Source organism: Pipistrellus hanaki (assembly GCF_964339955.1).
Source record: "Pipistrellus hanaki genome assembly, chromosome: 10".
Taxonomy (NCBI): domain Eukaryota; kingdom Metazoa; phylum Chordata; class Mammalia; order Chiroptera; family Vespertilionidae; genus Pipistrellus; species Pipistrellus hanaki.
Genome location: NC_140512.1, coordinates 5,859,048 through 5,874,239, shown reverse-complemented (window position 1 = coordinate 5,874,239; position 15,192 = coordinate 5,859,048). Strand labels below are relative to the sequence as shown.

Sequence of the window (15,192 nt, the reverse complement as noted above, 5' to 3'; positions counted from 1 at the left end):
TATTAGGGTGATGTACAGTGGGGTGCCTGGGCGGGGCGTGGGGGTTGGGGGGGGCCTGGGGAAGAACTTTCCAGAGAGCCAGCTCTGGAGGCCCTCACATACATTTTGCTGCTGGTATTCACCCGGGGAATGAAATTGGCGATAAACTGCATTGTGTATGATATTTCGACATATTAAACTTGCTTGGCTGTAATCCCGGGCTAATTCTGGAAGTGTAATATTGGAAACATTCCTTTAACCCTTTGCGGCATGCTGGGGATTTTGCCCTCGCTCATCAGATCCGACGGCAGTGATGTTAAGAGGCACCGCTGAGAAAGAAGCAGTGCTGTTAATTAAACTATGACACGGCGCTTAGGTATCCATTTTTAAGAAGGTCTCTTTTAGATTTATGTAGGTATAGATTTTTTTATAGTTCTTCCTCTTAAAATTCTTTTTTTTTTAATGGTGTATTTTTTAAAAAATATATATTTTATTGATTTTGTACAGAGAGGAAGGGAGAGAGATAGTTAGAAACATCGATGAGAGAGAGTCATCGATCAGCTGCCTCTTGCACCGCCCCCACCCCCCCACTGTGGATGTGCCCGCAACCAAGGCACATGCCCTTGACCGGAATCGAACCCAGGACCCTTCAGTCCCTGAGCCGACGCTCTATCCATTGAGCCAAACCGGTCCCGGCTATTTTTTAAAAAATCAATCAGAACCCCAGCAAGAAGCAAAGAGCACCCTCCGAGCTGGGGGCACGGAAGAGGGCTCGAGGAAAAGGCTGTTGACAAAGGGTGTGGGTGGGGTGGAGGGAAACCAGCCCGGAGGCATGAGGTGCCCGGGCTGGCAGCTGTGGGAGCAGGGACCACTCCCGGGCCACCAAGCGGGAAGCACAGATCCTGGGGGGAGCCCAGGCCTCAGAGCAGAGCTGCCTGGCAGGGGCTGTGGCCTTGGGAGGAGGTCTTGACCTCTCCTCATGCCCTTGACCACAGCCTGGACCTCTCCTCCTGCTCTCCAGGCTCCTGCCATTGCCTCCTGTTGGCTGAACCCATCTTCAGAAGCCAGAGCAAGGAGCCCGACCAATACGGTTCACAGAGAGCAGTCTCCAGGGAGCAGGGAAGGCGGGAGGTGCATCTGGAGGGTCAACTACTGTCAAAAGTTGCCCGACCAGAGTTTTCTGTCTTGTGTCCCATCCGTGGGCAAGCTGTCAGAGAAATAAGTTGCTTGAAGTAGTCCCAGAACTCCTTCATATGCACAGTTCTCCAAGGTCTACCCATTTCATGTGGTCTCTCCTCTGTGCCATCAAGAATGAGAATCAAGTCCGGCAGGTGTGGCTCAGTGGTTGAGTGTTGACCTATGAACCAGGAAGCTCCAGCCAGGGACATGCCTGGGTTGTGGGCTTGATCCACAGTGTGGGGTGTGCAAGAGGCAGCCGATCAATGATTCTCTCTCATCACTGCTGTTTGTCTCTCTCTTCCGCTCCCTCTCCCTTTCTCTCTGAAATCAATAAAAAAAAAAAAAGAATTATTTTTTATTTTTATTTTTTATAAAGGAACACAAGTCAAAAAGCAGAGTTCCCGAGAAGGGTGCCCCACTGCTGTCTCTGTGTCTAAGCCACTGAACCTCTTTCTGCAAGGTTGATGCTGAGCCTTTAAAAAAATGTAGTAAAAAATATATATATAACATGACATTTACAATTTTAATCATTTATAAGTGTACACTTCAGTGGCGTCAAATACATGCCCACTGTTGTACAGCCACAGCCACCATCTACTAGTATCTTCTAGAACTTTCCCAGCATCTCAACAAGAAACTCTGAGCCCATTAAACAAGAACTCCACCTCAGCCCAGCCAGTGTGGCTCAGTGGTTGAGCGTAGACCTATGAACCAGGAGGTCACAGTTCTATTCCTAGTCAGGGCATACGCCCAGGTTATGAGTTTGATCCCCTGTGTAGGGCATACAGGAGGCAACTGACGAATGATTCTCGGTCATCACTGATGCTTCTACCTCTCCCTCTCCCTTCCTCTTTGAAATCAATTTAAAAAAAAGAACTCCACCTGATGCTGGGGCTGTCTTGAGCTTCCCAGAGGAACCAACAGGATTTCCAGATTGAACTGGTGCAAAGGGAGAAAATGCCAATGAGGCGATGGCTACTGTCTGTTTGACAGCACCGTAAGGTGTGCATCAGCTGTGAGATGCATCCTAATTTCGGAGACATTAAATGTGGAAAAATATGTTGCTTAGAACTCATTAAAAAAAAAAAAAAAGATGAATCTCCCAGGTGTAGCAAATCACAATCAGGTTCCATAGATGGGTTTCAGATGGGTCAATGTATTGTTCTCCTCTGCCCTCAGGGAGGCCAGACAGGAGCCAAGGCAGTGGAAACCCTTAGGCTGAAAACCATCTGCGTGGTGTAGCACTGTCCGTTTATCCCATGTGCCCTAACATGTGTCATGTATGAAGGGCTGGGAAGCACAACGTTGGGAGATTCTCACCTTTTGCCATATTTCTTATTCCATGCTTATCACAGCAGCCTCTGTGAGCATCGGAAAGCAGGGGCTACTGATGGGAGACCCTTGGACTAATGAAGCAGCAAAGCTCTTGGTTCAAAACATGGAAACAGATCCCAGCCATTGAGTTCCTTTCCGCACCATGCTATTCAAAGGTTAAACAGAAATGACTTTGGAATGCTTATCGGAGTAAAATGCATGCGTACCCTTTCAACCAGTAATTCCATTTGCATTAGGTTAAGATAGCTTTGGCTCTAGGTAATGTAAACCCAAACTCAACTGGCTGCAAGGAAAACAAACGTATTTCACTTTACAAGAAGCTCAGAGAAAGGGAGGCTCCAGGGCTGGCCAGTTTGGCAGTTCACCAGGGCATTAAGGATCCGGGTCTTTCCATCTTTCCCCTCTGCCATCCTTAGCTCCTTTGCCTTGTTCTCCCACTCAGTCCTCTCATGGCTTTGTGAAGGCTGCACAACTCTAGGTGTGATAGGAGAATGTCCCCGAAGCCCTTGTTTTTTCAAGGTCCCGTCCGCTTTCTGCTGTTTTCCATTGGGCAGCCCAGCCGTGAACCAATGACTGCCAATGAGAATGGGACCTTGTGTCTGGCCTGAACCAATCAGGACTTCGTTCTGACTCGTGAGGAGTGGAGGTGGGCCCTGAACCAAATAAAGTCTGTTAGCAAAGAAGACATGGGGAGAGAGTGTCTTTTGAGCAGATGAAGGAACATGTCTGCTGAACCACGTTTAGGAGCAGTCTTACAAAGCTGCAACTCAACGGTGATTGTACACTCATCACAGTATTATTTTTAAAGGCAAAGTTTTAGACTTAGCCAAAAAGTCTATTGATAGAGGACCTGATAAATAAATCATGGTGCAGCCGTATAAAAAAATAGTTATGATTAAGGAGTGAGCTAGATATGTATGTAATCAACAGGGATGGATGAAATATAGTTTCAGTAAAGAAAATGTAGAACAGTAATCAAAATAGACATAGAGTGTATGTTCTGGTCTGAAGGGGATTAGGATGGGTGGTGGTGGTAGACAACTTACACTTAATAAGTTGTATACTTTTGTTGTTTGAGTTTTTAGCACAATATAATACATTTGTGATTTTAAGAGATTAAGTTTGTTCCATGGGAGAGGGAGATAGAATATTACTATGGCAGTAGTATATTGCTAGTAATGAGGTAATATTTCCTTCCTGCATGCAGCCACGTGTTTTTATTTTATTACTATCATATTTTGAGTTCTCATGTCCACACACGGCAGCTGCACGTGCTGAACAGCTTAGATTACAGGACATCACAATCATTGCAGGAAGGTCTGTGGGACTGTACCCCTCTCGGTCTGGCTGCGTTAAGTTCAAATGTACACTCAGTCTCTGTGTAGGTATGTGACTTTGAGCAAGTTATTAATCTCTGTTCCTTCGAGTGGTCTAGTCATTAAAACCGATGGTGATGATAGTATGTACTTCACAGAGCTGTTGAGCAGATTGATCTTCTTAGCGTCTGGTACACGGTAAAACGTTCATAACGTTACCCATTATTGTAGTGATTGCTATGAAAAGCATTTCTGCCAACATTGACCAAGCACTAAGGAAACTCTGGACATTGTCCTCCCACCGCTTTCTACATAGAACTTAGGTTTGACAAGTGAAGTAAAGCTTCCGTCTCAGGAAGAGGCAGGCGGGGAGTCTGAGCCGGGTCCCATGCCGCGGCTTGTGTTTCTTGGTGTTTAAACTGTAAACGACCTTTTGTTTTAGGGGCTGGGGAGGACTGAGTGGTTAACCCCTCCTCTGGCCTTCCCACCTGCCCTTCTCCCTTTCTGAACAAGAGCTGTTTGGTTTCAGAGGACAGTAGAATTTTAGATGTCAGATGAACTTGATTTGTTTGGTGGTGGAAGGACCGGAGACGAGAGGGCGGTGACATTTATTAGCAGTTGGGCACCCGTTTTCTGTGGCGTCTGAACATTCTCTGCTGCTTCTTGTGGGTTTTACAAAAGACGAATAGTCCTTTTAAAAGGAAACCACTTTGAGACCAAATTAAAGAAGGGGAAATCTTGCTAGGGGACGAAACAGGAAGAGACAATTATCTTCAAGAGCTCCTCATCAGGCTGAAATCATCGGGTGTCTCTGCTGGCAGCTTCTTGCACAAGCCCCCTGCTTGGCCGAGGGCATCTATCAGAAAGGGTGTGACAACTGCAGACATTCTCATTCACCCATGTGGGAGGGGACTCGTGTCTGTCACAACTTCTAGGGCTGGACCTGGGTTCGTCTTCACTGGTGGAAATGTCCCCATTGACGAGAGAACCTCTTGAGTTGTTTTTCTGATTGTGCTGCGTGCTGTCCACAAGGTGTGCTCCATGCCAGTGGTGAGAAGGAACCCCGTCACAGCACAGAAAAAGAACGGGCACCTGCAGATAAGCGCTTGCTTTGCAGTTCATGTCTTCGGCTACAATTCCAGTTGGCTACTCTTTCCCTGTGAGTCAACATTTGCAGCCAAGTGATTGCCATGCGCTGAAGTGCTATGGAAAACACGCCTTCACTTTTCCCAGCCTTCCTAACTGAGAGGATGTGCACGCCTGCTCCAGGGGGAGGAGAGAACGGACGCAGCCCTTGAAGGGTCACTGAGCATCGGTTTGATAGGGTGTCATGACGTCGTGTCTGGGGGTTGGAGAAAAGGAAGAGGATGGTTAAGTAAGACCCACACTGGCTGTTAAACCAGCTGATGTTAACAGTTAGTCAGGATTTATCTGTACCCTGTGAAAACTGAACGTTGAATTCAGTTCGTCTTTCTAGCTTCCCAATAGTGAATTTGAAGTTCTTTTAGGCACTTCACTGTGTAATCAGTTTTGGATAATTTACCTTGAAAACCTGACTCCAAATAGAAAAACAGGAAAGAGCAGGACACGTTTACTCTCTTGTATTATTTCTTCTTCTCCAATGCAAATTATGAGGTTTCTTTTTGTTTCTGGATTATGACTTATGGAACAGAAATTGTAGCACAATACTTAGAATATTTGCCACATTGGCTTCTGTGATAAGCTCCAGGAGGGTGGGGGCCATTTGTGCCTGATTTTTTTGATATATCCCAACACCTCCTACGGTCCCTGGCATAGCATGGCCATTCCGTAAATATCTGAATGTGTGAATGAGTTTGTGGGTCGTGACATTGATGTGTGTGTGTGTTTAATGATCTTTACTTTGAGAGTTAACATAATTTCAATTTCTTTTCACTCTTGGATCCTTAGATGTTTGATATGATAATAGGCAAGATAACCACATCCTTGCACACACCTGCTTTCCAAGTTCTTCTGTTCAAGCAGACATTTCTCTCCCAACACTTCTTTTTCACTTGATCCTGGATTGGGAAGTTTCCAGCCAGGAATGTTTACACTCAAAAGAAACTTTTCTCCTTATTCTTCCTGATGCCATCACAAATTACATGCTTAAAAAGAAATCAAATAGTTATTGGAGTTGGGAGCTTGTAATTAAGAAAACTATTAATCCCGGAGGTCTTAATCCAGCATCTAGAAGGGTTTGGGAATCTGGAGAAAGTTCTGTGTATAAATTAATAAAGAGTCCAGAGATGAAATATAATTTTGGAAGGCATTTTGGGGGGCGAGAGAAGACTTAGCTACAGAAACCTAGTTCTTCTGTCTCTCTGGACCCCTTGCTTTTTATTAACACAAATTGTCCTAAAGCAAAGTAGGTATACATATCAAAGGGTAAGGTTTGGTATACAGAATCCATTGTCAGATTGGAGGAACTGCCTTCAGTTGTTCAGGTGTTTGGCCAGTAGGAGGCAATAACATGTAGATTAAGATGCCCTTTGCTGTCTGGCAGCAAGCAATCATTGATGCATCCTTTCAGGTTTGGGGAAGTGCCCTCAGCCACTTCCAGATGATTCAACCCTGCTGGCATACTGGAATTGGCTTCTAGCAAAGTATGTTATTTAGAATTCATATCACATACCTCTGTGGTTGTGACTAAGATTTCCTTTCACGTAAAAGGGGAGAAATCCTCTCCTTGAGTGTCACAGAGTGGGTTAGAGTCCTGAGTGGGTCCTGATGCTTTCCTTCGTCCTTACTCCCAGTGGCTGCTGCCGAAGCAATCACGCGTCCAGAACAGCAAAGGAATAAATTACCTCTGGGCCCATTCAGTGCAGATGGCTCCCATTTCCCAGGATGGGCTCTGCCCTTTCACAACCATCTACCTTGTCACATGCTCTTTCTTCTTCTTCTTCTTCTTCTTCTTCTTCTTCTTCTTCTTCTTCTTCTTCTTCTTCTTTCTCCTTCTTCTTCTTCTTCTTCTTCTTCTTCTTCTTCTTCTTCTTCTTCTTCTTCTTCAATATATTTTATTGATTTTTTACAGAGAGGAAGGGAGAGGGATAGAAAGCCAGAAACATCGATGAGAGAGTAATATCGATCAGCTGCCTCTTGCACACCCCCTACCCGGGACATGCCCGAAACTCAGGTACATGCCCTTGACCGGAATTGAACCCGGGACCCTGGAGTCCACAGGCTGACGCTCTATCCATTGAGCCAAACCGGTTTCGGCTCTTTCTACTTCTGAGAATGCCATCCTCATCTATGTCACTTGGCAAAGTCTACTAACTCTTCAAGAGCTAGCTCAAGTGTAGGTTCTTAGACTAAGGAGCAATGGTGGTGCCCAAAATGGTGGCAGAGAGCAAATAGCCAAGGCTCCTTTCTCCTTCAGTTGGACAGGCGAGTCCTAATAGGGTTACTGGGCGTGGTGTACATGTTAACTACAGTTAAGCTGGTAAGACTTGAGGATGGTTAAATCACCATCACAAAAATTTTCAAAGTAACAGAAAAGCATCACTCAGTTTGTCTCCACCAGCACCTTTGTGGCTTCACTTGATGCATGTGGAGCCACATCTGTCTAGATGACATGAGTAAAGACATTCTTGCTTATTTTCCTAGTTTTGCCCAGATCTGTCTTTCTCTCTCTCTCTCTCCACTAGACATCCAGGGAATCGCCCTTTCCCCTTGAAGGAAGGGTCACCTGGCAGAGCTGTTGAAATTACCCCCAAATGGGAGTGTATTGGTGTTTTCTGCTGCCCAGAGCAGGAGATGTGCAGCAGGCATCTGAGTCAGCTCCCTGTCCTGGTGCCAACATAGGTATCAACTCTCTTTGGAGAGTACAGGGTATGGGTGAGTTTTGAAGGAGATCCAGAAGGACTGGGCGCTGCAGGCCACCCTGTGAATCTTTCACCATTTCCAGAGAGCCCAAGACCCGAGTCTGTTCCTTGGGGTGGACAAGAGCTCAGAAAGCACCAGACTGGCAACTTCCTTTCCAGGTGTGCAGTGGAGTCTCCTCTCCATCAACAGGATTCAGCCTCTTGTCATCAAGTTTCCCCCCTGTGACTCATCCGCCTACAAAGCCTTTGCAATTGCCACAGCATCATGCGGTCACCTGGAGCTTCAGAGCTTCTGGAAGGTGGAGACTCCTGGAAAACCAAGCCCATTGGTAAGGGCTGTGTCTGAAGTTGGGGAACAGATGGCCCAGAACAGGCCATTGCCCATTGAAGAAACACTTCTCTCTAATCTAAATGGTCAACTCTCTCTGGGTACATCCATTTTGTCCTTGGACAACATAAATGTTTACATCTCTTCCTGCTTATCCTCTATGGATCTTACCTGTGTATAACATTCTTTTATTATTTTTCACTTCAACTGTCAGAGAACACCTTGTTACCTTCTGGATATAAGATGCAGGAACAGCTTCAGTTTGGGCATTTAAGGTAGTTTGGAGTCACCATGATATGCAGTCTGTGTCTGATGGGAGGTGAGAGATTTGTTCAGCAACTAGAAAGCCTGAGAGTTATTTTTCCCACAGAGCATATTTATTTCTGTTTGACAGTATGTGAGGTTATGCACTCTATTTCTGCCAGGAGAAAGAAAACAGGATATAATAAAAGCTTGTGACGTTACCCTGGGTAAAACCCAAAGCACTGATTGTCTTTCAGATGAGGCCTCCCATTCCAGTATCCAAAGGGACCGAGAATGTTTCACATTCTGAGAACACGCTAAGCTGAATTTAAGTGAAAGGTGATCCTTTCATTCTTGCTTTAAAAATAAACTATATAATTAAATGGCTATAGATACTTCTTTTGTGGGAGGAAAACAGCAGTCAAATTCTTTGCAATCATGCCAACTGGGCAGTAGGTTCCTAACTGTTGGGTAAAATAGAGAATCGATACCAATCAGAAAAAAATAAATGTTAACAACAGGGAAAGGCTCAGAGGAGCCACAGGCGATAAAAGATTTAAAATTGTGAATAAAACGTTACAGGTCAGCAATAAAATAGACAATACATTTCTCTGCCAAGGCAAAGGATCCAGCTGCTAACCTGAGGTGCAAAACAGACTAAGTCACACTGCGGGGGAGGCGAGGGGCAAAGATCAAACCCCAGTCAACCATTTCACTTCCCCTTCGCTTCTCTGGGCAGAAAGCTGTCTCCATTCATGGGAGGACAGTCATTCCATAAGCAGCAATTTTTTTAACTTAAAAAAACCTCTGGAAAATATGTCTTGTTCATGCATAATTTCTAGGGTTATAATATTTTGGGTTTGAGAACAAAGAGATCAGACTTGCTTTCAGAAAGGGAAAGATGATTTACCAGTTGGTTAATTGTGTAAATGAGTAAGATGCTTTAAAATACTCACTAGGAAAATAATAAAGTAAAAAAAAAAAAAAAAAAAAAGGTCCATTGTAGCCTTAGCCGGTTTGGCTCAGTGAATGGAGCGTCAGCCTGCAGACCAAAGGGTTCGATTCCTGTCAAGGGTACGTACCTCAGTGGCAGGCTCCTCCCTGGCCCGAACCCAGGTCAGGGCTCCTGCAGGAGGCAACCAATCAATGTGTTTCTCTCACATCCATATTTCTCTCTGTCTTTCCCTCCCTCTTCCATTCTCTCTAAAAATCAGTGGGAAAATATCCCCGGGTGAGGATGAAAACAAAACAAAAAAAAGGTCCACTGTAGACTGAATTCTGATGGGAAGGAAACTAAAGCCGTCTCCAACTGGAAGGGTTCTGTGGGCTTGGTGGAAAGGAATCTCCGTAGGCGATAATGCTGCGAGATCGTCAGTTCTTCCTGAGTGGCCTCTCCTCGGGGTAATTTCCATATTTCAAAGCCAAACTCTTAACACAAAACAAAAATCCTCAGAAAACAAGGTCTTGGCACCCGGCCATCATCAAGGGAATGCATTTGGCAAATGTAAATCAATGTTATTATTTTTCGCCAAGTCATGGAGAGTGGGTCTGTATCCTCACCACTTGAAAGAATGCAGCCAGCCCCCAATCAGAGGCTGCCCATTCCAGGTGGCCCAGGTGACCTGATCTCACTTTCCTTAAAGTCGCTGGTCTACCTGCACCTATGCCTTCTGGTCTCAGTTCCACAACTCGGCTTGCCATGATCCATTGAATATCTACTTAAGTGACTAGACTCTATACTGGAAACGTGCACATAAATTTCATGGCACTTTAAATTTAGGATGTTTTAAAAGTGGTTGTAGAAGCAAATTTATATCCTTGTGTCAAAATGAACTACAGAGTTAATCACAGGGCCATAGTAATAGCATCTAGTTCCTGTTGGTGTTTCCCAGCTGGCCATCTGGCTTTTCTTAATCTTTCGAAGTTTATGTAATAATCACTTATACTTATTGGACACACACAAATGTGCTGGACACTCCCCTCAACCCTTCCTCTATTTGGGTTCTTTTGCATTTTATTCTTGTAGCATCCCTTGAGGTAGAAGATGTTATTACAGTCCCATTAGACATATAGAAACTGAGGCGTGGTGAACTTGGCCAAGGCCACCCAAGTCTACAGTCAAGCTTGAGCCAAGGCAGTATGTTGCATTGCGATCCTTTCAGAGTTTTAGGCAGTGTGAACTGTGTCAATACTCACATGCATCTCACCTGATCACTCAGTGAATGCCCCTGCCCTGGAACTGCCAATATTTCCAGTCTGATGAATTTCATCCAGTTTTCTTCCTCTTAGATTTGCCTTCCCATTTATTTCCTTTCTCCAGAATGGTCTTACATGATATGTAGGTATCTAGAAATGCTTGTTTTCTCAGTGTTAAATGAAACCCATATCATTGTTGGATTGATCATTCTTGCTGTTCTAGCTGGCTTAGCTTCAGTAATGCAGTTGTTCCTTCAATTTGCTGGCAGCCTGCGGAGGAAGTAACTCCCATGTTATTTACATATTGATGTGTGACACCCGGAAGTTATAATGGCGGCATCTGATCATGCAATATCAGTACTGCCCCTTTCCTTATTCCTTCTGAAATGGTGACACAAACCATTTTCTCCTGACTCGATATTTTCCTGAGCAATATGATATTTTTGGAAAGATTTAAAATACAGGAGTTTTCTTTGTTGTTGTTGTTGTTTTAGTGGCCTCTCCTCAGGGTAATTTCCATATTCTTCCTTCAGATGAAGTTGTGGTAAAACTATTCTCCAGCTGGAAACATTCTAATTAAGAAACATAAGAAGAACTCAGTGGTGAACAACACACTTGGGAACAATGAGGTAAAAATATTAATGTTTCATGTCCGTTATAGCATTATTTATAATAGCTAAAATTTGAGACTTCTGTAAATGTGTGTAAATAAGAATTGGTTAAAGAAATCAGATGCCATCCATATGCTGCCCTAAAAAATCATATTTTAGAACGAATTTTACTAGTAAAGGTATGAGAGAAATGGTTATGATCAATTATTAAGTGACAAAAGCAATGGAAAAAGTGTGAGTCCTTAATATAAGAACTATTTAGATGTGTATTTTTCCTTCTCCAAAAATATAGTTTTTAAGATTTTTGGTCTCATTTTTGGTTTGTAGTTTTTCTATTATCGTGGATCTACCACATAGCCTCTATTTATTGGTTCTTTGGAATGTATTGATATTTTCTTCTGACTTGGTACAGGCCTGAGGGGCAGCTAGTTTTTATGCTGGCAAATGGGCTGGATGTTCAGTTCATGTGACAGCTCACAATGAATGCCCACACGCGTGATTGGACTTGGCATCCCAGTTGTTCTCAGATATCTCCCAACCAAGGTGTGTAGTATTAATATTTGTGCTAGATACTTGTCTGGATTTTGCAATGTAAAGGACACGTCTTTGGCCAGTTCTAGTATGCAGGCTAATGGCTTAGCCTCTGGATTGACCATTTTGGTTTCTGGGTTTGAAATTTTATAATTTCAAGATTAATTAATAAATATTGGTTGGCCTTGGCTATAGATTAAGGTCTTTCCAATTCAACACTATTAACATTTGAGCCCGATAATTTTGCTTGTTGTGGGGTGTTGCTGCCTGGGCATTGGAGAATGTTTGGAGCATCCTTGACCTCTACCTACCAGATGACAGCAGCAAAGCCCTCCTCTCAGTTGTGACGATTGAAACATATCCAGACATTGCCAGATGTCCCCTCCGGCACAAAATCAGCCTCAGTTGAGAGACAGCACTCTAGAGAAATGGCAAGTTCCCCTTTAAAACTAGTGACTGACTGTGAGTTTTACTGAGTCGGTAAGCATAGGCACTGAGTCTTCAATGCCTACCAGGCACTGTGCTTTCCCAGAGCGGTTTTCTGTGCGCATGGAGAAGTGACAGAGCCTATCCTCATGAAGCCATCTGTGGAACATGCTGACACAGTACCAGGCTCCAATCTGTATTTTGGAGACACTCATTGGAGGTCTTAGGAGGATGTGTGCATATGAGGCAAAGACTGCTGGGGCAGAGGTGTCGCTCAATAGATTGTAGCTTTTACTATTATCATTACACACACTGAGCTCATGCCTAGAGAGAAGGGCCCATTAACCAGCTTGACTGGTCTCCCTCTTCAGCTCATGATACACGCCATACCCCTACATCTTTATGAAATGTTTTTTTTTTTATCAAAACAACCTCAGTTGTGTCTGTGATCAAACAAATAAGCAAACAAGCGAGTTAAAGGAAATAATGTGAGTCAAGGAAGCGTCTGGTCAATAGTTAAAATTCATGCTATTTTATGGGGGGAGGGGAGCAGAACAGTGATCTCTGCCACAGCATGTGGCCCGGGCACGCTATGTATGTCTTGGGTGGCGTGTGGATTCCACGGCTGGAGGAATGAATGGCTGTGAGGAGATTTCCTCAGCCTGCTTCATTATCTGTTTTAAACTCTCGGGGCTCCATCTGGGCCAACAGGAAGCCTGCTTTTGATTTAAATGTGCTCTGAACAAGCTCCTTCTATGGCTTTCCAAGAATTAATTACAGAGCTTAGTAAAGGCGCCTGCCGCAAAGTCCCAAGGATGGCTTTATGAGCAATTACAGCAGCCGCATGGATGCCAGCGGAATGAGAATTTCCTTGGAGAACTGCTTGGCACCAGAGGACTGGCCTACGGAAGCAGGCACGGAGGGTTCCCATCTATAGCTCACGGGGGATGCGAAGTTACAAAGCAAGGAGAGTCAGGTTCGCTCACACAACATCTGGGTGACCAGGCAATCGTAGACCTCGCCTTGAGTCATTTGACCAGAGGGAGATAGAGAAAGAGGGAAGGAGAGGAAGATTTTGATACGTAGCAATTGGAGCCCCGGAGAAGGAAGGAAAAACCCAAGTGCTCACTGGGAGGGTGCAGAGCCAAAGCTTGCTGGAATCTGGATGCATGGCTGTACCAAATGGAACCCTGCACACTTCACTGCTTGATCCATCCAGGGCCTCTGAACCACGGCAGCAATGGAGCAAGTTCCTGACAGCATGTTTGCTTTAAGAGGGCAAATCGAATAGTGTTGGGTTCCTTGCTAAAAAGTTTCAGTTGGCACAGCTGGCGTGGCTCCATGGTTGAGCATCAACCTATGAACCAGGAGGTCATGGTTCAATTCCCAGTCAGGGCACATTTCTGGGTTGTGGGCTCAAATCCCAGTAGTGGCCAATCAATGATACTCTCTCATTATTGATGCTTCTATCTTTCTCTCGCTTTTCCTTCCTCTTTGAAATCAATTTATATATATATATATATATATATATATATATATATATATATATATATATATAATATTTTATTATATATTAAAATTTCAGTTGGTTGTGTCGACAGCATGAGATAATAGGATGCAGAGGTGAGGTCAGTGGGAAACTGACTGAGAAAAGGTGGCTCTTTGGCTGAGAAGGGTTTCAGGAGCTTCCTGGGACAGGTACCAGCTGCCTCTTACAGGGAGGGCTCCCTTCTCCCTTGCGCAGGGGTGGAGCTGAAATGGCTCTCCGAGGCTGCGCAGTAAGCCAATGAAGTAATGAATGATCGGCCCTGCGACCTTCACCACCCTACCGTTCTGAAGTGCTAGTGTAGTGGGAAGTCCTCCACCTCCCATTCATGATGGTAGTGATGGCTGATGCCCAAGGGGTAGACATTTCAATATAACTATCTGCCAGTGTAATAGAGGTTTCATGTGACTTAGTTAGGTGTCTCTTGCTGAGGATCTGTCCCCTCTCTCCTGTGTCAGGGCTGTCAGATGCTAGGCCAGCTCTGCAGACATGAACCTTGGTCTCCTGGTGACACTAATTAAAGAGTGTGGCCTCTGGAAGCCAACTGCACTTTCTGGGTCTGTCTGGTGCCAACATTTTTATGCACACAAGAAGTGCCAGGCTTGCTCCTTGCCTGCACATCTGTGAATATTCTGTACAAAGGCCTGGGGACCTGGGCCAAAAGCTCAATTACCATAATTGAGAAAAAGTAAATGTAAAAATTAAATTTGCTCCCCTAATTTTCAAGCAACCCTTTTGCTCTTAGTCATTCCTCCCTGTTCTTACCAATTTGGGGAAATGAAACTCTCCAGTTGAATGGGCGGGTAATTCTCACCAACTTTGACCAGACAGCTCAAGCCTCTTAGTGGCTTCAGTGGCCGGTCTCATGGCTTTCATATCAGCTGCCTCCCATATCCACGTCTCTATCCCTGACCTTCTTCCCAAGTCAGGTTCGCATCTCTAGCATGACCACCCCTCAACTCTTGAATTCGCTCCTGCACATCAGCGCCACCCACAGTTGCCCCAGCCCGGGAAATGGCGACCTCAGCCCTCTAGCTGCTCGGGCAAAACACCTTGTCATCATCCTGGACTCTTCCCTTTTCTTCATCCCCTCCCCACACCATCCAGTCTGCCAGGACCATTTCTCTGCTACCGCTCCGGTCTGTGTCACCTTTACCTGTCACCTGGATTACTTCAGTGAGTGAAGATTCTGGACTCAGTTGCAATGTGTATGTGTCTGGCGGGGGAGCAGGAAGGTTTCCCCATATATCCAACAAGCAACTGTTCGACCAGCTGAGAGCTTCACAATTGCTGATGAATGCCCCGCCTAAGAAAAAAGTGTTATAGGGGTTTATTTGAGCCAAATTGATGACAACAGTGGGGAAGCAAAATGTCAACAGATTGAGGAAATGCTCCAGAAAATGGCAGTTTTGCAGCTAATTTTACATGTTAGAATCAAAGGAGGAGATGTAAAGAGGGTTACGTCAAATCCATTGGTGGCCGGTGAAGGGGGCAGGAGAAAGCAAAGCGGGAAAATCTCTGAGGTTGGATAAAAAGTGGAATGGAGCCGAAACCGGTTTGGCTCAGTGGTAGAGCGTAGGTCTGCGGACTGAAAGGTCCCAGGTTCGATTCCGCTCAAGGGCATGTACATTGGTTGCGGGCACATCCCCGGTAGGGGGTG

At 44.9% G+C, this 15,192-nt stretch overlaps 1 protein-coding gene and 1 long non-coding RNA gene across 3 annotated transcripts in view; one reads left to right on the top strand and one right to left on the bottom strand.

Moving 5' to 3' along the window:
• The window catches only part of HNRNPA2B1 (heterogeneous nuclear ribonucleoprotein A2/B1), a 473,571-nt gene that overhangs the window by 154,541 nt on the left and 303,838 nt on the right, over positions 1-15,192 (top strand). The window lies entirely within an intron of this gene.
• On the bottom strand, positions 3,543-6,772 carry LOC311629480. Of its 2 annotated transcripts, none has more exons than XR_014796210.1 (3): positions 6,463-6,772; positions 5,785-5,935; positions 3,543-5,151 (listed from the first exon to the last, which is right to left on the bottom strand). It is a non-coding gene; the product is annotated as an uncharacterized lncRNA (long non-coding RNA). The 2 variants fall into 2 exon arrangements; XR_014796211.1 differs by having other exon boundaries at positions 6,635-6,766.